This window comes from Planococcus citri, chromosome 5, assembly GCF_950023065.1.
Source record: "Planococcus citri chromosome 5, ihPlaCitr1.1, whole genome shotgun sequence".
NCBI classification, from domain to species: Eukaryota; Metazoa; Arthropoda; class Insecta; order Hemiptera; family Pseudococcidae; genus Planococcus; species Planococcus citri.
This window is the reverse complement of record NC_088681.1, coordinates 55,932,995-55,949,308: the sequence shown is the minus strand read 5'-3', so window position 1 is coordinate 55,949,308 and position 16,314 is coordinate 55,932,995. Positions and strand designations below refer to the sequence as shown.

Sequence of the window (16,314 nt, the reverse complement as noted above, 5' to 3'; positions counted from 1 at the left end):
AATTCAGAATCTTCATTTTTTTAATTATCGAAAATCGCTTTCGACTGGGCTACGATAAAATACTTGGTTGAAAAAATTACACCCAAATCCGGGTGATTTTCTCTAAAATTTTTTCAATAGACAGATACCAAAGAAGTCTTCTACGAATTCGAAATTGAAATTTCTGTTTTTTAGTTTCGGAAAAAAAATTATGCGATGTTCTGCACTTGCACATCTGTACTTGTATAAGAAAAGCTTGATTCGAAGCAGCTGAAATCCTAATCATATTTATCATTTTTTCATCGCACGAGTTATCAAAATCATGGGTAACAAGGTAAATAATTCTTCAGTTTTCGAAGGTGGCAAATATCTAGATCATACGTTTTTCCACACCCTGATTTAAACAAATGAAATTTCACAAGAAATCTGCGTCCACATCGCAAGACACCGTTTTCATTTTTCATTAGAATTATTTTACCATTCTTCACGGTCGCTTTAAAACTATAAGCTTACTTCTGCATTTGAAAAAATGACTACCTGGTACATGGGTTTTATAATTTGGTGTTTCATCAGTTATAACGTGGACGCTGAAAAGTACGAAGGTAAAAACAAACGAATACTTTCGAAACTTTCATCAACATCAAAAGGCAATTTCTGCGCATAATTTTATAAATTTACCTATTGTATTTTTACAGGTTTGATTTTCAATGGACAGAAGCACTCCCTTATTTATAAATCGAAAAACTCGAACGCAAATTGGTCAGATTGGGACTTGGCTTGTCCAGCTAGTAACGACCGAGAACGCAAATTCGCCGAAAAATATTCTTTTTACAATGAAAGAGCTTTATTTATGAAAAAAAATTATTACGAAAAAACATTTTACGAGAATCTGGGTAGTTCTTACGATGATACTACTGTATGTGATGAAGCTTTCAAACTCTCGATATTAATTGCCGACTTTGGATTATCGTTGGAGTTTGGTTATGAGGTGAGTTTTTTTCATCAAGTTATTTCGAGTATAATATTAGTATGTATAATAGTGAAACATTTTCGATCAGTCAGTACTAAGAACAGTAGAATTATGTCAGAAGTACAGTCATTTAGACGGGTTTTTCAGAAAAACCTACAACTGGGTTTCTTCTTACTTTTTTTTTTACAGATCTATTATAAAAGTTCTACAGACTCTACTATCCAAGACACAGTTTACAATTTCTATATGCCTTTGAAACCCTTGTTGAAAAATAAAGCTGCATGGAGGAATAAAGACCTGTGTGCAATAGTGACGAGTTGTTTCGCCGTTAATAATGTTGGTAAACTAATGCTGGATAACGAAGAGCAAATGGTAAGTAGAATACTACCTAAATACTGTAGATAGGCAAATCAAAAGTAAGGTAAATATGTAGTAGAAAATTTGGCACTCGAGCACAAGCCATTGGATACCTTATTGAATTAAAATAGCCTACCTACAAAAATTGCGGGTTTCTTCAACTCGGGAAAAAAGTTTTGAGTTTATTCTTTGCGATCAACTTGTTTCAGAAATTCTTGTGGATACCCTTGTTCAAAGTATCGTACCCGATGAATAGTGATCATCAGTTTCGAAAAATAGTTTATGAAATTCATAGAAATAATATAGATCCGTGGTTACCATGCGATGATTACAATGTAGGACAAGAACTGTATGATTTTTTTGAGGAGACAAGTACAGGGCATTCAATGTACTCAAAGGTAAGTGCAAATTCAGAAATTTTAGTAGACATTTTTTTAATGACACATTCTTCTGGTTTTTCCCCACTTGAGGATGAGAAGGGGACGCGACGAGCTCCTGCGTGACTTAATTTTCAATTGGAGGGCTAAAATTTCTAGTCCGGCATATGACAATAGGAGTAATTGCACCCCCCCGCCGATCCTCCGGGACAACATTTTTCTTAAAGGGGACATCCTAAGGAACATTTTAATGCAAAGTTGCCAAAAAAAAAAGTTGGCCTTACTTACAAAATGGCGGCCATTTTGATTGACAGGTCAGCCAAAATCGCAGATTTTGCGTTTTATCATAGGACTTGCACGAACTTTTTCAAACTTTACAAAGGTAGATCGAAAGATCATGCAAAAATTTATCACATGTCCAAATTTCAAGTGCTAAAGTGCGTTTTTCGATTTTTGGTGAATTTTTGAAAATCGAATTTAGGCCAAAAATGAGGGGAAAAATCAAAATGTTACCAAATTGACCAAGAAAGCTGAAATTTGGGATATACCCTGTTTTCGACATGCCTAATCGATTGGAAACGGTTTCAACCCGTTTTGAGCAGTTCTGGAGCCTCCAGCAGATTTTTGAAACTCGAAATTCCCACAAAATTCCATCAAATTGTAGTTGTAAAGCTAAAATTCATTCTAAAAACTAATTTCAATACGCTACGAAGTACTGCAGGTGACTTTCAAGTCGTTTTGGAGCCTCCAGCGACTTTTTGAAAATTCCTAAAGCCTCCAGCAGATTTTTGAAACATCAAATAGAGATGGAAAGCTGACATTTACTCTACACTCCAATTTTAACACCCTCTGAAAACGACTTCTGGTGGATTTCAAGTCATTTTAGAGCCTTCAACGACCTTTTTTGAAAATTACTGGAGCCTCCAGTAGATTTTTGAAACTTGAAATTTCCCTAAAATGTTATCAAACCAAGATGGATAGTCGAAATTCGTTCTGCACACTAATTTCAATACGGTACGAAGTTGACTGCTGGTGAATTTCAAGTCTTTTTGGAGCCTCCAGCAACTTTTTGAAAGGTTGTATGACGTTTTTTTGGAAAATTGAAATTTCCTAAAAGTTGCTGAAAGCTTCAAAACCATTTGAAACCACCATGTAGTCTGCGAAGTAAATTTCCGCTTTCCAACTCCATTTGATAAATTAATGTTGCGGAAATTTCAACTTTCAAAAATCTACTGGAGGCTCCAGTAATTTTCAAAAAAGTCGCTGGAGGCCCTAAAATGACTTGAACCCACCTGAAGTCGTCTTCAGAGGGTGTTAAAATTGGAGTGTGGAGTAAATTTCAGCTTTCCATCTCCATTTGATGAAATTTTGTGAAAATTTAAAGCTCCAAAAATCAGCTAGAGGCTCGAGTAATTTTCAAAAAAAATCGCTGGAGGCCCTAAAATTACTTGAACCCACCTAAAGTCGTCTTCTCAGGGTGTTAAAATTGGAGTGTAGAGTAAATTTCAGCTTTCCATCTCCATTTGATGAAATTTTGTGAAAATTTAAAAGATTCAAAAATCTGATGGAGGTTTCAGGAATTTTCAAAAAGTCGCTGGAGCCTCCAAAACGACTTGAAAGTCACCTGCAGTACTTCGTAGCGTATTGAAATTAGTTTTTAGAATGAATTTTAGCTTTACAACTCCAATTTGATGGAATTTTGTGGGAATTTCGAGTTTCAAAAATCTGCTGGAGGCTCCAGAACTGCTCAAAACGGATTGAAACCGTTTCCAATCGATTTGGCATGTCGAAAATAGGGTATATCCCAAATTTCAGCTTTCTTGGTCAATTTGGTAAAGTTTTGATTTTTCCCTCATTTTTGGCCTAAATTCGATTTTCAAAAATTCACCAAAAATCGAAAAACGCACTTTAGCACTTGAAATTTGGACAGGTGATAAATTTTTGCATGATCTTTCGATCTACTTTTGTAAAGTTTGAAAAAGTTTGTGCAAGTCCTATGTTAAAACGCAAAATCTGCGATTTCGGCTGACCTGAAAATCAAAATGGCCGCCATTTTGTAAGTAAGGCCAACTTTTTTTTTGGCAACTTTGCATTAAAATATTCCTTAGGATGTCCCCTTTAAGAAAAATGTTGTCCCGGAAGATCGGCGGGGGGTGGGGGGGTGCAATTACTCCTATTGTCATGTGCCGGACTATTCGGGGAAAGAAAAAAATCACAATTTTTTTTTTAGTACTTAGCGTGAATAAGGAACGCATATTTCTTCAAAATAATGAAGTTGCGTGTGAATGATTATAATTTCGACCACCCCCCGCTCTACCATTATTATTAGGGAAGCCCCCCCCCCCCACGGCTACATGAAAGTAAATACAAAATTTTGATTTTACTCTACCCCTAAATATTCGTAACTTTTGAAACGCACATCTTTCAACACAACTCATCCAGTCTTTCAATTTTAAATGCAGGAAAATCAAATGATAGCATTTGGAGGAGTGGAACTGCCACCAGAAAAAACTGAAGGCGCATGTGAACCAGAATACGAATGTCTAATGAAATGGCAACTGATTCCAACGGATCAATTTCAATTTGGATACTCGAAACATCTTTCGTGTTCTAATTTGACAACTATACCGATATGGAAGAGCACAATCGAAGGTATAATGAAGAAATTGGATCTCTATTTGTACACCTTCTCTCGGGTAAGGCTCATAATTCATATTTCATAATTTAATATAAGTGCCTGGGGATACATACGTACATAAATTTCAAATGAAATGTAACCATTTTGAATAGGAAATCTATCAAAATTTGATATTCAAAAATCTCGACTTTTCCCGACCTTTCTTCGCGACATTTCTTCAAATACCCCCCGGCCCCCTTTCACTGTAAAAAAAACTGGGTTTCCAATAAAATTCAAACTTTTTTAGGGAGTTTCTGGTCAGATGTGACAATTTTCAACAAGGTGTCTCCCAAAATTTGATATTCAAAAATCTCAGACTTTTCGCGATCTTTTCAATACCACTCTTTAACGAAAAAAACCTGAGTTTCCAATAAAATTCACACTTTTGTTTAGAGAATTTTCGGCCAACTTTCAATTTAAAGTCGGGACAATTTTTAGCGACTTTTTGGTGATTTTTTTATGCGACCTGATAGACAGCCTGTTGAAAAATTCCAATTAAACGAGCCCTAGAATTGTCTCATAAATTACTAAAATTTCACGAATTTTTTTTATGATAACGTGGTAAATAAAAACACCTGCAAACGAGATCTAAAATTCATATTCGTCAAAACTCTTGATCAAATAATAACCAGACCCTCAAAAAATTAAATCAACAGTAAAACTGCTGATGCATTTCACACAGGTGTCAAATAAACCATTACGTGTAACAGCCGGAACAACAGGAGCACTTCAGTTGAAAAGTATGAAGAAATCCTGGTTACGACCATGGGAATATAGCTACGTATATTTGAACACGAAAAACCAACTACGAGTGTCAAATATCATCTATAAAATGGTCAGATACCAATCAAACCAATGCGAAGGAGGTTTAAAGTCCTGTTGGCATGGCATCGTGATAGTAATCCAAAACGGGCCTTATGCCGTGGAAAAAAAATCCAATTTGCGAACAAGATAAAAGTAAAGAGCTGGGCTGGGACGATATCAAGTCTATTGATGGAGTTGAATCGAAATTCATTTCCGTTTGCTCGATTTCGAAGGAGACATTTTTGAAAATAGGACTCAGTTTTAAAACCGATGTACCCGTTCAAGATTTATCCCTATCGCATTTTCCGTATTTTGATGAGCAGAATCGATCTTCCTGGAAAGATCTAAAAAAAGAAATTTCCCTAGAGTTGGATAGATTATCTGAATCTGGGGAGAAATTAAAATTAAGTGATAGTGAGATTATAGAGCGGCCAGCCTTATATTTTGACAAGTATAATATCAATTCTCAGGATACAGAAAAGAAATCGCAGAAGGTAGAATAATGAACCAATTAATATTCTTCTCTCGATATAATTTTTTTAAATACATAGGTATTTAAGGCAATAGAGATTACATTTTATTATAAGTAAAATTAAAATTTAAGTTGAATATTATGTTCCCTTAAAATTAAACTGTGCAGGGTGTTTGTTCTTTTGAAGAAATCTTGTTTCTATACTTTTCCGGATTTTCCAGACCTATTTTTTCAAATTTTCAGTAGCTCGATTAAAATTAAGTAAAGGAAGGGGAGGGGGTTCAAGTTGGTGGAGAGGAGGCTTGAAATATATTCAAGCAAAAATTTTTCGGATTCGAAATGTTTCCATTTTAAAAGACAGCTAGAAAAAAAAAAGCAAAAAAGCAAAAATGTAAATTACAGGGACTGATTCAAAAAATTAAAAAAATCAAAATAGGTAATTTTTGGCAAAAGACAAGACTTTTTCAAGGGGATATAAAACAGGACTTTAATTTGGCAATTCTTGAAAAAATTACTTGAAAGAAAAAACAGGATTAGAAATATTTTTTAAAACAGAACTTTTCAGACAAAAATAGGACTTCTTTTACAATTTTGGAAAAAACCAAAACTTCCGTGAGGCAATTTTGGGAAAAAACAGAACTTTCGACAATTTTGACAGAAATTAAGATTTTTTTCACGATCTCTACCAAAAGTGAGACTTTCTAACGACTTTGGCAAGAAACCGAGACTTTTTTAAATATTTGATTTATTTAATGTACAGACAAGCAAAAAAAAAAAGGATTTTTGGTATTTTTGCCAAAAAACAAAAATTTTATTCAGCAAAAAAATTTTTTGAAAAAAAACAGGACTTTATAGACAGCTCCAAGTACGACTTATTTTTTATATAATCAAAAGTGACTGGCAATTTGTACGCAATAAAAAATGTATTCAATTTATTTAATTACATAAATTTACTTCAATTTTATTTAGGTATTATAATTCATTAAATATTAATTATTCTATCTTGATTGAATATAAATTATTTTAATAAATGTTTCTAAACAAATTTGCTCCAAGCTAAAAATTTGTTCTTTTTGGATGTTAAACCCAAAAAACAATCAGAATTTTCTCAGCAATTTCGACAAAAATTAGGAATTTTCAACAATTATTCGATTTGATTTGATCATTGGCAAAATTGGCACTTTCTGACAATTTCAACAAAAAACAGGAATTTCTTGGCCATTTTTAAACAAAAAAACGAGATTTTTTTATCTCAATTGAGAAAAAAATCAGAAAGCGTGTTAGGAAAATCGTGGATATCGTACATAGATCGGTCCAGAGCATTAAATTAGAAAATAAAAGTTGAATTTATTTACAATTTAACCTCCAGTTACAGGCCTATTTCTTTAACTTCTGTCCCATGTAAAATTCTAGAGAAAATGGTTATGAAACGTCTTACTTGGTATATTGACTCTACAAATTCCCTCAGTTCTTTTCAAAGTGGCGTTCGGAAAAAAAGATCTACTCTGGACCATCTTTTTAGTCTTACACAGGAAATCAATACTGCCTTTCAAAATAAAGAATTTGTACTCTCAGTCTTCTTTGATCTTGAAAAAGCTTTTGACAAAGCATGGAGATACAAAATACTTCAAAAAATACATTCTATAGGGATTCGAGGGCATTTAGCTTACTTTATTCAAAACTTTTTATCAAATCGTACCTTTAGAGTCAGAATTGAAAATACATACTCTGAACTTTTTGATATTGAAAATGGAGTCCCTCAAGGTTCTGTGCTTAGCACCATACTATTTATACTCCTAATTGATGATATCTGTAGTATTATTCCTCAACCTCTTTCCTTAAGAATTTTTGCAGATGATATAAACATTTCAATACGTTCAAATAACATCAAACTAGCCTCAGAAATGATCCAAAAAACTCTAAATTGTATTGAAAAATGGGCTGAAACAAATGGACTAACATTTTCTGAATCTAAAACTCACTGTATACTTTTTACCAAGAGAAATAAAACCTACCCAGAACCTATCCTTGAATTCAAAGGACATTCTTTAGTTTTTAAACCAACCACTAAATTCCTTGGACTTACTTTTGATAAAAAACTTACTTGGATGCCTCATTTTCTCAACATAAAAGCTCAACTTAACAAACGTCTAAATTTACTAAAAATTGTTAAAAATACAAAGTATAACCCATCACGCCAACTATTACTTCACTTGTACAAAGATCTGATACGTAGTAAAATTGAATATGGAAGTCCATGCTTTACAAACCTGTCAAATAAAACTACTAACATTCTCAAAACTGTTCAAAATTCCTCCTTGCGCATCTGCATAGGTGCTCTCTATTCGTCTCCAATTGATAGTATTTATTGTGAAGCTGCAGAGCTTCCTCCTGATTTTAGGAAAATTCTCATGACAAACAAATTCTTAACAACTGTTGCAAATAATCCATCTCACCCTCTTCAAAGGTCACTCAATGTCTACAGCTCTCAGCATTTCCTCCATACTTCAAGTCCAATCCCAGAATTTATCAAAAATATGAACAACCTACAAATTGACCTAAAAAACCTAATACATCAACCAATATCTTATCCCCCTTGGTCTCTCAAACCTATACAGATGGAATTTTACTTAAGAAACTACCCAAAACATGATCACTCCCCATTATTAATCAAGAGTCATTACTTAGAACTGTCATCAAACTATACTGAATATAACTTATGCTTCACAGATGGTTCAAAAATTTCTAATATTCATACTGGTTATGCTTACTCAATTAATGACAAAGTTCTCAGTTTCAAAATTCACAACTGTGCCTCAATTTTTACTGCTGAACTCACTGCCATAAAACATTGCCTAATAGATATAATTTCCATTCAATCAGAAAATAAAAAATTCTTAATCCAAAGCGACTCACTAAGTTCACTGCTATCCATTCAAAACATTTTTTCTGACCATCCCATAGTCCAAGACATACATAAGTCCCTTTTTAACCTCCAATATTATGATTACTCAATTAGCTTCATGTATGTTCCCAGCCACATAGGTATCACTGGAAACGAAACTGTTGATAGATTAGCAAAAACAGCCGCTACCCCCTCCCCTCTTACGACTCTCACTCCTGATGACATTAAATCTCTAATCACTCACAACACATTTACTAACTGGCAGAACTTTTGGTCACAACAAACTTCAAACAAACTCTTCCAACATAAAAAAACTACTCTCCCCTGGAAAAATCTAGGCCACCTGAACAGAAAAGAAGAAATCCTGATTACTAGACTAAGAATAGGTCACACAAAAATTACTCATAACCACTTATACCAAAAAGAACCAAAACCCTCATGCCAATTTTGCAGAAACGAACCCATATCCATCCAACACATACTTTTCAACTGTCCTCAACTAAAACAAAACAAACTTACACTACAGATAAAAGAAAACCCACCTACTATCCCTGACGAACCCTCAGAAATACAAAAATTCATCTCCCTAGTAGAAAACATCGGCCTCACAAACCAAATCTAGCCCCCCCCCTCTTACGGGTGTAATAATCTTGTAATTATAAACACCCCAAAAAAAAAAAAAAAAAAAAAAAAAACGAAAAATCGTATAACTTTTGATTAACTTGAGTTCGTTGAACTCTATAAATATTTTTAACTGTTATCGACGAGAGTCAAAAAAACAATAAACGCGTCGATAAAAGCAAGATAAAGATGAAAGAAACAAAAAGTAACAATTTGAAAACAAATAATGTAAGTTCTATTATATGCAGCAATTTTCGTATTAAAAATTGCTTCATCTTTTTAACCAGGCGCATGTCATTTCAATAAATTTTGCATTAAAATATTCGTTATTAAAAAAACTCCAACAAAAATCTCGTAACAAAGGGAAATTTTGTTGCAAAAAATGTAGTAAAATCCGAGGCTTTACATGATTATTAATTAAATGCATGTAGATAATTTCATAAGATTCCCTGATTTTGGATTGAAAATTTTAAATTTCTCTAAACATTTCCATGAATTTTACAGAAGGGTGAAATTCTTTTTTAACTTTTACAATTCTGAACGTATTAATTTTTTTTTCATTAATTCCACCATATTCAGTGATATTAAAAATTTTCTTCCATAAAAAAAAACGAATTGGAAAATGTTTGCTTATAGAAACGTTTTCTAAGTCCATTTGAATTTATAAAAGTCAGTGAAAAAAATTGACCAAGGCCCTTTTTTCATGAATCCTCTCAATTTATGGACACCCTGCTGTTTCAATTCATCGATAAAAATAATATTTTTGATTGATTTCCGAGAAACAATAAATCAGCTGTAAAAACTGAGACTTCATTTCAATAAAATTTTCATAATAAGTGATTGTTTCTGCATTGAAAAAAAAAACTTGACGATTCGAAATATTTTAACGTTAATTTTTGAGATTTCTCGTCTGAAAATCTGTTGAAAGACTCCAGAATGATAAGAAATCACCATTAATAGATACAGGAGGTTAGAAATGGAGTAAAAATCAAATTCCACTAATTTTAGCATTTTATTTCAACTTTATCAGACTTTCATCATCTCATACAAAACAAAAAAAATTGGCACAAAATCTTTAAAATGAAATTCAGCGTCTAAAATTACGTCTGATAGTGTATTTTTGGGAGATTTTCCTAGTTTTCATTTTCTGCCCGGCTCAATAAAATTTTGAATTGGTTAAAATAAGTACCTCACTTGTTAGGTCAAATTTTGGAATTTTTCGAAGAGATCTTGCACACAATTTTAAGATTACCAAACCAAAATCACGTTCATTCGAATTCACTCTCAGCTCAAAATTAGTCAAAAAATTGATTAATCCAGATCAGAGAATGTTTGCAATTGATCATATTTAAAATTCAAACATTATAAAATTCGAAATTTACTCCATTTAGTGACCTATTTAAAATAATTTCCCCCATAAAAACACCGACTGATCAAAAAAATATAAATCTTTCGTTCGGATCCACCAGGATATTGAATTGCCAACCTAATTCCTCTATAATAAACCGTTTGTTTTCATAACATTTCGATTTTCACCACTCCATTCATCATTCCCCTGTCTCTCCTTTCTTCGCAAAAAAAACAACAACGAAACAAAAAACAATATAAATAAACAAACAACCCATCGAAAAACTAGGTAACCCTCCACCAGTCCTGATAAGTAATATAGAAACTCGACCCACACCATAAACACACAAAACTAGAACGCCGCTGCTAATTTAAAAGATGCGAAAATACGAGTAAAAACACCGCCCAGCTAGCTTTTATAACGAATTAATCGATGAATTTTAATTATCCATCAAGCTTTAATTCATTCTGGTGATTAAACAATTCGCGCATCCGATCTTTGGCCTTTTCGGAACGACACGAATGCGGTCAGGCCGGCCGGCCGGTGGAGTGCATTGCGGCCAAGCACACACATCACCATCAAACCAATCAACCGTCTCTAAAATGTACGCTGCTAATTATGCAATTAAGCTAATAAACCAACTCGAATCAATTATCGTGTTTACAAAACCGCAGTATTGAAATTCATCTTCGTGTAATTATTACATGTAAAACGTCTGTTGGTTCAGTTGGTTGGTTCACAATATACTTATACACAATGATTGCTACTATAGTACTCACGATTATACTGATGCGAATGATGATCATTGATCAATCTTCCGCAAATGTGCACTCGACTTATTTATAGCAATGATTTACCTCCTTCTCTCAGAATCATAAAAATCTCTGTGTGGCTGAAAAAAATGACCAGTTGGATTCGGTTTTTCTCAATGAAAAACATTGAAGGGTGAGATGAGGGAGGGGGGGGGGGATTGGCACCCTATACAGCAAGTTTCTGATACGATACCTTATTACATTCTCATCGTCATCAATTACTCCACAATAATTTTGACATGGTCACCATGGTTTTTGTCCACTCTTGGTCTCGGCTCGGCGGTCTGCTCAAGCACAACCTCCGCAGAATCCGTATCCAATTAAAGGAGGAAAATCAACTTTCGGTAAAGATCTTTATCGAGACGATGATGCAGTCGCAGTGCGATGAACGCGCGACGGTCACAATTTAGTTTAAATTCGAATTCGATATAACCAATTATTTTAATCAACTGCGCAAAATTTACGACTTACGAGTTAAATTTTCCAATAAAATTAACGCTATGGTCGATAAACCGAAACCGGTCACAGCGAAACCTCTACTAACACGCCGACTCGTACATACATCGAGTACATACCTCCGCTTTGCTCATTCGTCGTTCGATTATGTACTCGTATGTAGCAGAGAAAGAGAATCAAAACGAACGTAATTTAGGTATTATTATTTTCGTTGTTTTTGATTAAGCGATAAATTATGTACTCGAATGTGAATTAGCTCACCAGTGTCTTGTGACAGCTCGCGAAAATATGTAGATGAGTATACCTACTTAAGTATAATATGTAGGTCTTGGTACATTTTTATACTTACATAGTAAGTACTCTTCGTAGGAACCTCCATATTAATATTTTATGCAAGTATTTTATCGTACGAACCGACTTATATTAATAATATGATCCAAGATAGGTATTAATTACAAGTCTTAGTTATTTTTGCTGACATTATTCAAAAAGAATGCAAAAAAATACCTAATTAATCATCGATAGGTACTGAATAGCGAATGTCCCTCCCCGGGCTACGAAATCGATCGGATCATGTTTAATGCATGATTGAAGTAGTGGCGCCTCTATCGATACAATTTATGCATTTTTTAAAAATAATGTAATTTTTTACGAATTAACAGACACACCTTTGGTGGATAGCAAAGTTTGATATTTTCCTCAGTAAAAACATCGGTGATGATAAAAAGGTACTTCCTTTTTGAACCTCTTGTCATTCTTTTTCTTAAATCGAATTCAAATAATAAAGGATCAGCGAACATATTTTCAAAACCGAACACCATTCATGGGAATAGGTAATCAATAGAATTCCTAACTGTATAATCCGCCTCACATATTCTACCCTATTCACTTCATTCACAAACCGAGGGTCTACTTCAAATAAAATATGTACATAGAATAGGCTGGACCGTGAAAAAAAAATGATGAAGATGTTGACCAAATTCAGTGAAGACCTTCATTTTGAATGGAAATCACTTGGAAATTTTTTTGGCTACGAAGGTGCTCCTGGAGAGGAAATATGGGCCCTCAAAGAGGAGCATTTTCGAAGAAAAAACCTGAGTTTTTCGCTTTAGCACCTTATCAACCTGTTTGAAAATTTTTTCCCGAAATATTTCACATTAATCTGCAAAAATATCGAAAGATATCATTAAGTAAAGAAACTGGGGAAATATTTTGAAATACGTTTTGGTGCCAATTTTTCGATCATCGTAGCAAACAAAAAATCAAAAAAAAACCTAAAAACTAACCAAATTTCGATTTAATCTACTCACCCCCCCCCTCTTCCCGTTGAAATGGTGTTCAAATTGAAACAACCCATCAAAATTTGATATGTAGTAAAAATCCCTGAAAATCATAAAAATTGATGGGAAGTAAGTACTAAAATTTCGTAATGATTTGCGAAAATTGCTCATAAATCCGTTAAATGAGCAACAAAAACAGTTGAACACGAATATAAATTATTAAAACATTGCAAAAATCAAGAAAAACACCTCAAATGACGCGGAAAAGCAATTGAAAATGAAAAATTCATCAAATTATTGTCATCAACAACAATTCAACATTGAATGTAATCTGGCACAAGTTGCATAAGAGCATTTATAACACCTAAAAATCGATTGAAAAATCACCGAAAACCACCAAAAACGTGATGAAATTTCAGGAAAATTGAGCAAAAAGTTCAAAAAATTTGAAAAAAAACATTGCTTAAATCAAAAACTTATTATAAATGTGAGGAAAACAATATTGATTAAAAACTGTTGAAAATCGATCAAATATGTATCAAGTAATCTGGAAGAAAAATAACGAAAACACAGACCACTTTACTAGTTGAAATTCTCCGTTTAAAGTAGCGTTGTTTTTCATAAAATGGCCGAAAATTTGAAAAAACCACCTTATGAGTAGTAATTTTTCATCTAAACAACGTTGTTTTCGAAGAATTATAGTAAAAAATGAACACACACTTAGGTATACAGTTTGAAAACCCACCTTATGAGTTATTATTCTACGTCTGCATAACGTTGTTTTCAGAAAAAATTTTGGTAATAAAAACAAAAAATTTTAAAAACAACCTTATGAATGATTATTCTACATCTAGCTAACGTTGTTTTCCAAAAAATACTCCGAATAAACATTATCTATTATTTACATTTGAAAAACCAGCATACGAATAATGTCGCTCCCTCTGTTTAACGTTGTTTTTCAAAAATAATTGCAAATGAAAACATGCATTAGAAAAAGCGCTTTATGGATGATTATTCTATGTCTAGCTAACGTTGTTTTTCAAAATTTTCTGAATTTTCAAACAGTGTTGATAATATCTGATTACTTATTATTATTCGTAATAATTTCCCAACAGTTCTTCTGACATTTTGAAGCATTTTAAGGGGAATTTTCCTGGATTTCATGTGATATTTCATCAATTTTCATTAATTTGTGACTGTTTTCATAACATTTAGATGAATAATTGTGAAGCAAATTTACAAAGTTTTGTTCATTTTTGCCATTTTTATCAATTTTATGATGAATTTTAATTTAAGACCAATTTCATTGTTTTTTTTTATACTGATTTAATTCTAGTAAAATTACGTTTAATTTTGGTAACGTTTGATTGGTTTGTCATAATTTTCAATAATTTTTGCTATTTTAGATATGTATTTTTGCAAAGATTCTCTCAAATTTTTCAATCAATTTCAGCAACAAGAGGGATTTTTTGGCAATTTCTGGCAAAAAGCGAGATTTTTGGAGATTTTTGGGCATACAATGAGAATTTTGGCAATCTTTGGAAAAAACGTGAGACTTTGACATTTTTAACAAAAGGAAGGGGTTTTGGCAACTATTGGCAAAAAAACAAATTTTGGGCAAATTTTTTTTAATAAGATTTTTTGCAAAAAAAAAATTGTAGCCAGTTTTTTAAAAAACGAGAACATTATTGTCAATTTTTGAAAAATCGAGAAAATTCAACAATTTCTGGCAAAAAGGCGAATTTTTTGGAGATTTTTGAGCATACCTATACCTAATGAGAATTTTGGCAATCTTTGGAAAAAACGTAAGACTTTAACATTTTTAACAGTTTTGACAACTATTAGCAAAAAAACAAATTTTGGGCAGTTTTTTTTTTAAAAAAGTAAGATTTTTTGAAAAAAAAAATGTAGCCAGTTTCCTAAAAAAAGGGAACACTATTGTCAATTTTTGAAAAATCGAGAAATTTCAACAATTTTTGGCAAAAAGCAAGTCCTTGACAATTTTAACGAAAAGGTCGACTTTTTGGGAATTTTTGACAAGAAAGCGATAGTTTTGGATACTTTCTGCCAAAGAAAATGGGAAACTTTTAGGTATTTCTTTAAAAAAGTGAGACTTTTTAGTGATTTTGCTAAAAATCGAAAATTTTTATCTAAACAACAAGATGTTTACGATTTCAGCAAAAATGTACGATTTCTTTGTAGGTACCTAATAAATTACACATACTTACTTACATATTATTATAATGGCAAAAAATTATATTTTTTCGTAAGCTTGTTGAAAAGGCAAGATTGTAGCAACTTTTTGTTTTGGTAAGAAAAAACGAGATTTTTGAGTAATTTTTTTAGAAAAAAAATAAATGTAGAATTTTTGTTAATTTATTTGGAAAAAAGCATGATGACAATTTTGACAAAATTAAAAGCAGGAATTTTTGGAAATTGTTGCCAAAAAATGATTCTTTTTCGTAGTTATAGCCGAAAAAGCGAGACCTTTTTCCGTATTTTATTTGTTGAGATTTCTTGGAATTTTCAACGAAAAAGTTACAATTTTTAGCATTTTTATCATGAAACGAAACTTTTTGGAAATTTTGACGAAAGACGATCCTTTTTCAATTTTTGGTAGAAAGTAGAGAATTTGACGATTTTAGCAAAATAAAAATGAATGTTTGGCACTTGTTGACAGAACAAGAGATTGTTTTTCACAGTTAAATATTCGCGAAAAAGCGATTTTTTGGTAAAAAAAAAAAGAGTCTTTTTGGAGATTTCTGGAAAACAGATACTTTTGGGTACCTTTTGAAATATATAGGAATTTTTTGCGAAAAAACTACAATTTTTAAATTTTTCTATCAAGAAACGAACCTATTCGAAAATTTTGACAAAATACGAGAATTTTACAATTTTTGGCAAAAAGTAAGGCTTTGGCAATTTTAGCAACAAAAAAAAAGGAGTTTTTGGCAATTTTTTGCATAGCAAATGGATTCTTTTTTACAATTATTCGCGAAAAAGCAATAATTTTTTCAACTTTTTGGTAAAAAAACGAGTCTTTTTGGAAATTTTTGGTAAAACAGATACTTTTGAGTACTTTTTGGAAAAATATTGGAATTTTTCACGAAAAAGTGACAATTTATGGCATTTTTAATAACGCACCTTATTATGCCAAAAAAATGATTCAGGTAATTGGAAATAATGTACTTCACTGTGCCAAAATCTCAAACAATAGAATCAGAATGTATATCAAGACTAGGCAAGTAGCTGAAAG

General features: G+C 32.4%; 1 protein-coding gene across 2 annotated transcripts in view; it reads right to left on the bottom strand.

Moving 5' to 3' along the window:
• Positions 1-16,314, bottom strand: part of LOC135849515 (extracellular sulfatase SULF-1 homolog) — an 84,089-nt gene that overhangs the window by 49,032 nt on the left and 18,743 nt on the right. The window contains exon 1 of one of the 2 annotated variants that reach the window (XM_065369992.1): positions 11,516-11,867. The exons of the other annotated variant lie outside the window; for it this stretch is intronic. The gene's annotated coding sequence lies outside the window, so the exon portion shown is untranslated. Of the gene's footprint in view, positions 1-11,515; positions 11,868-16,314 lie in introns of those variants that run through there. 2 annotated transcript variants of the gene reach the window in all.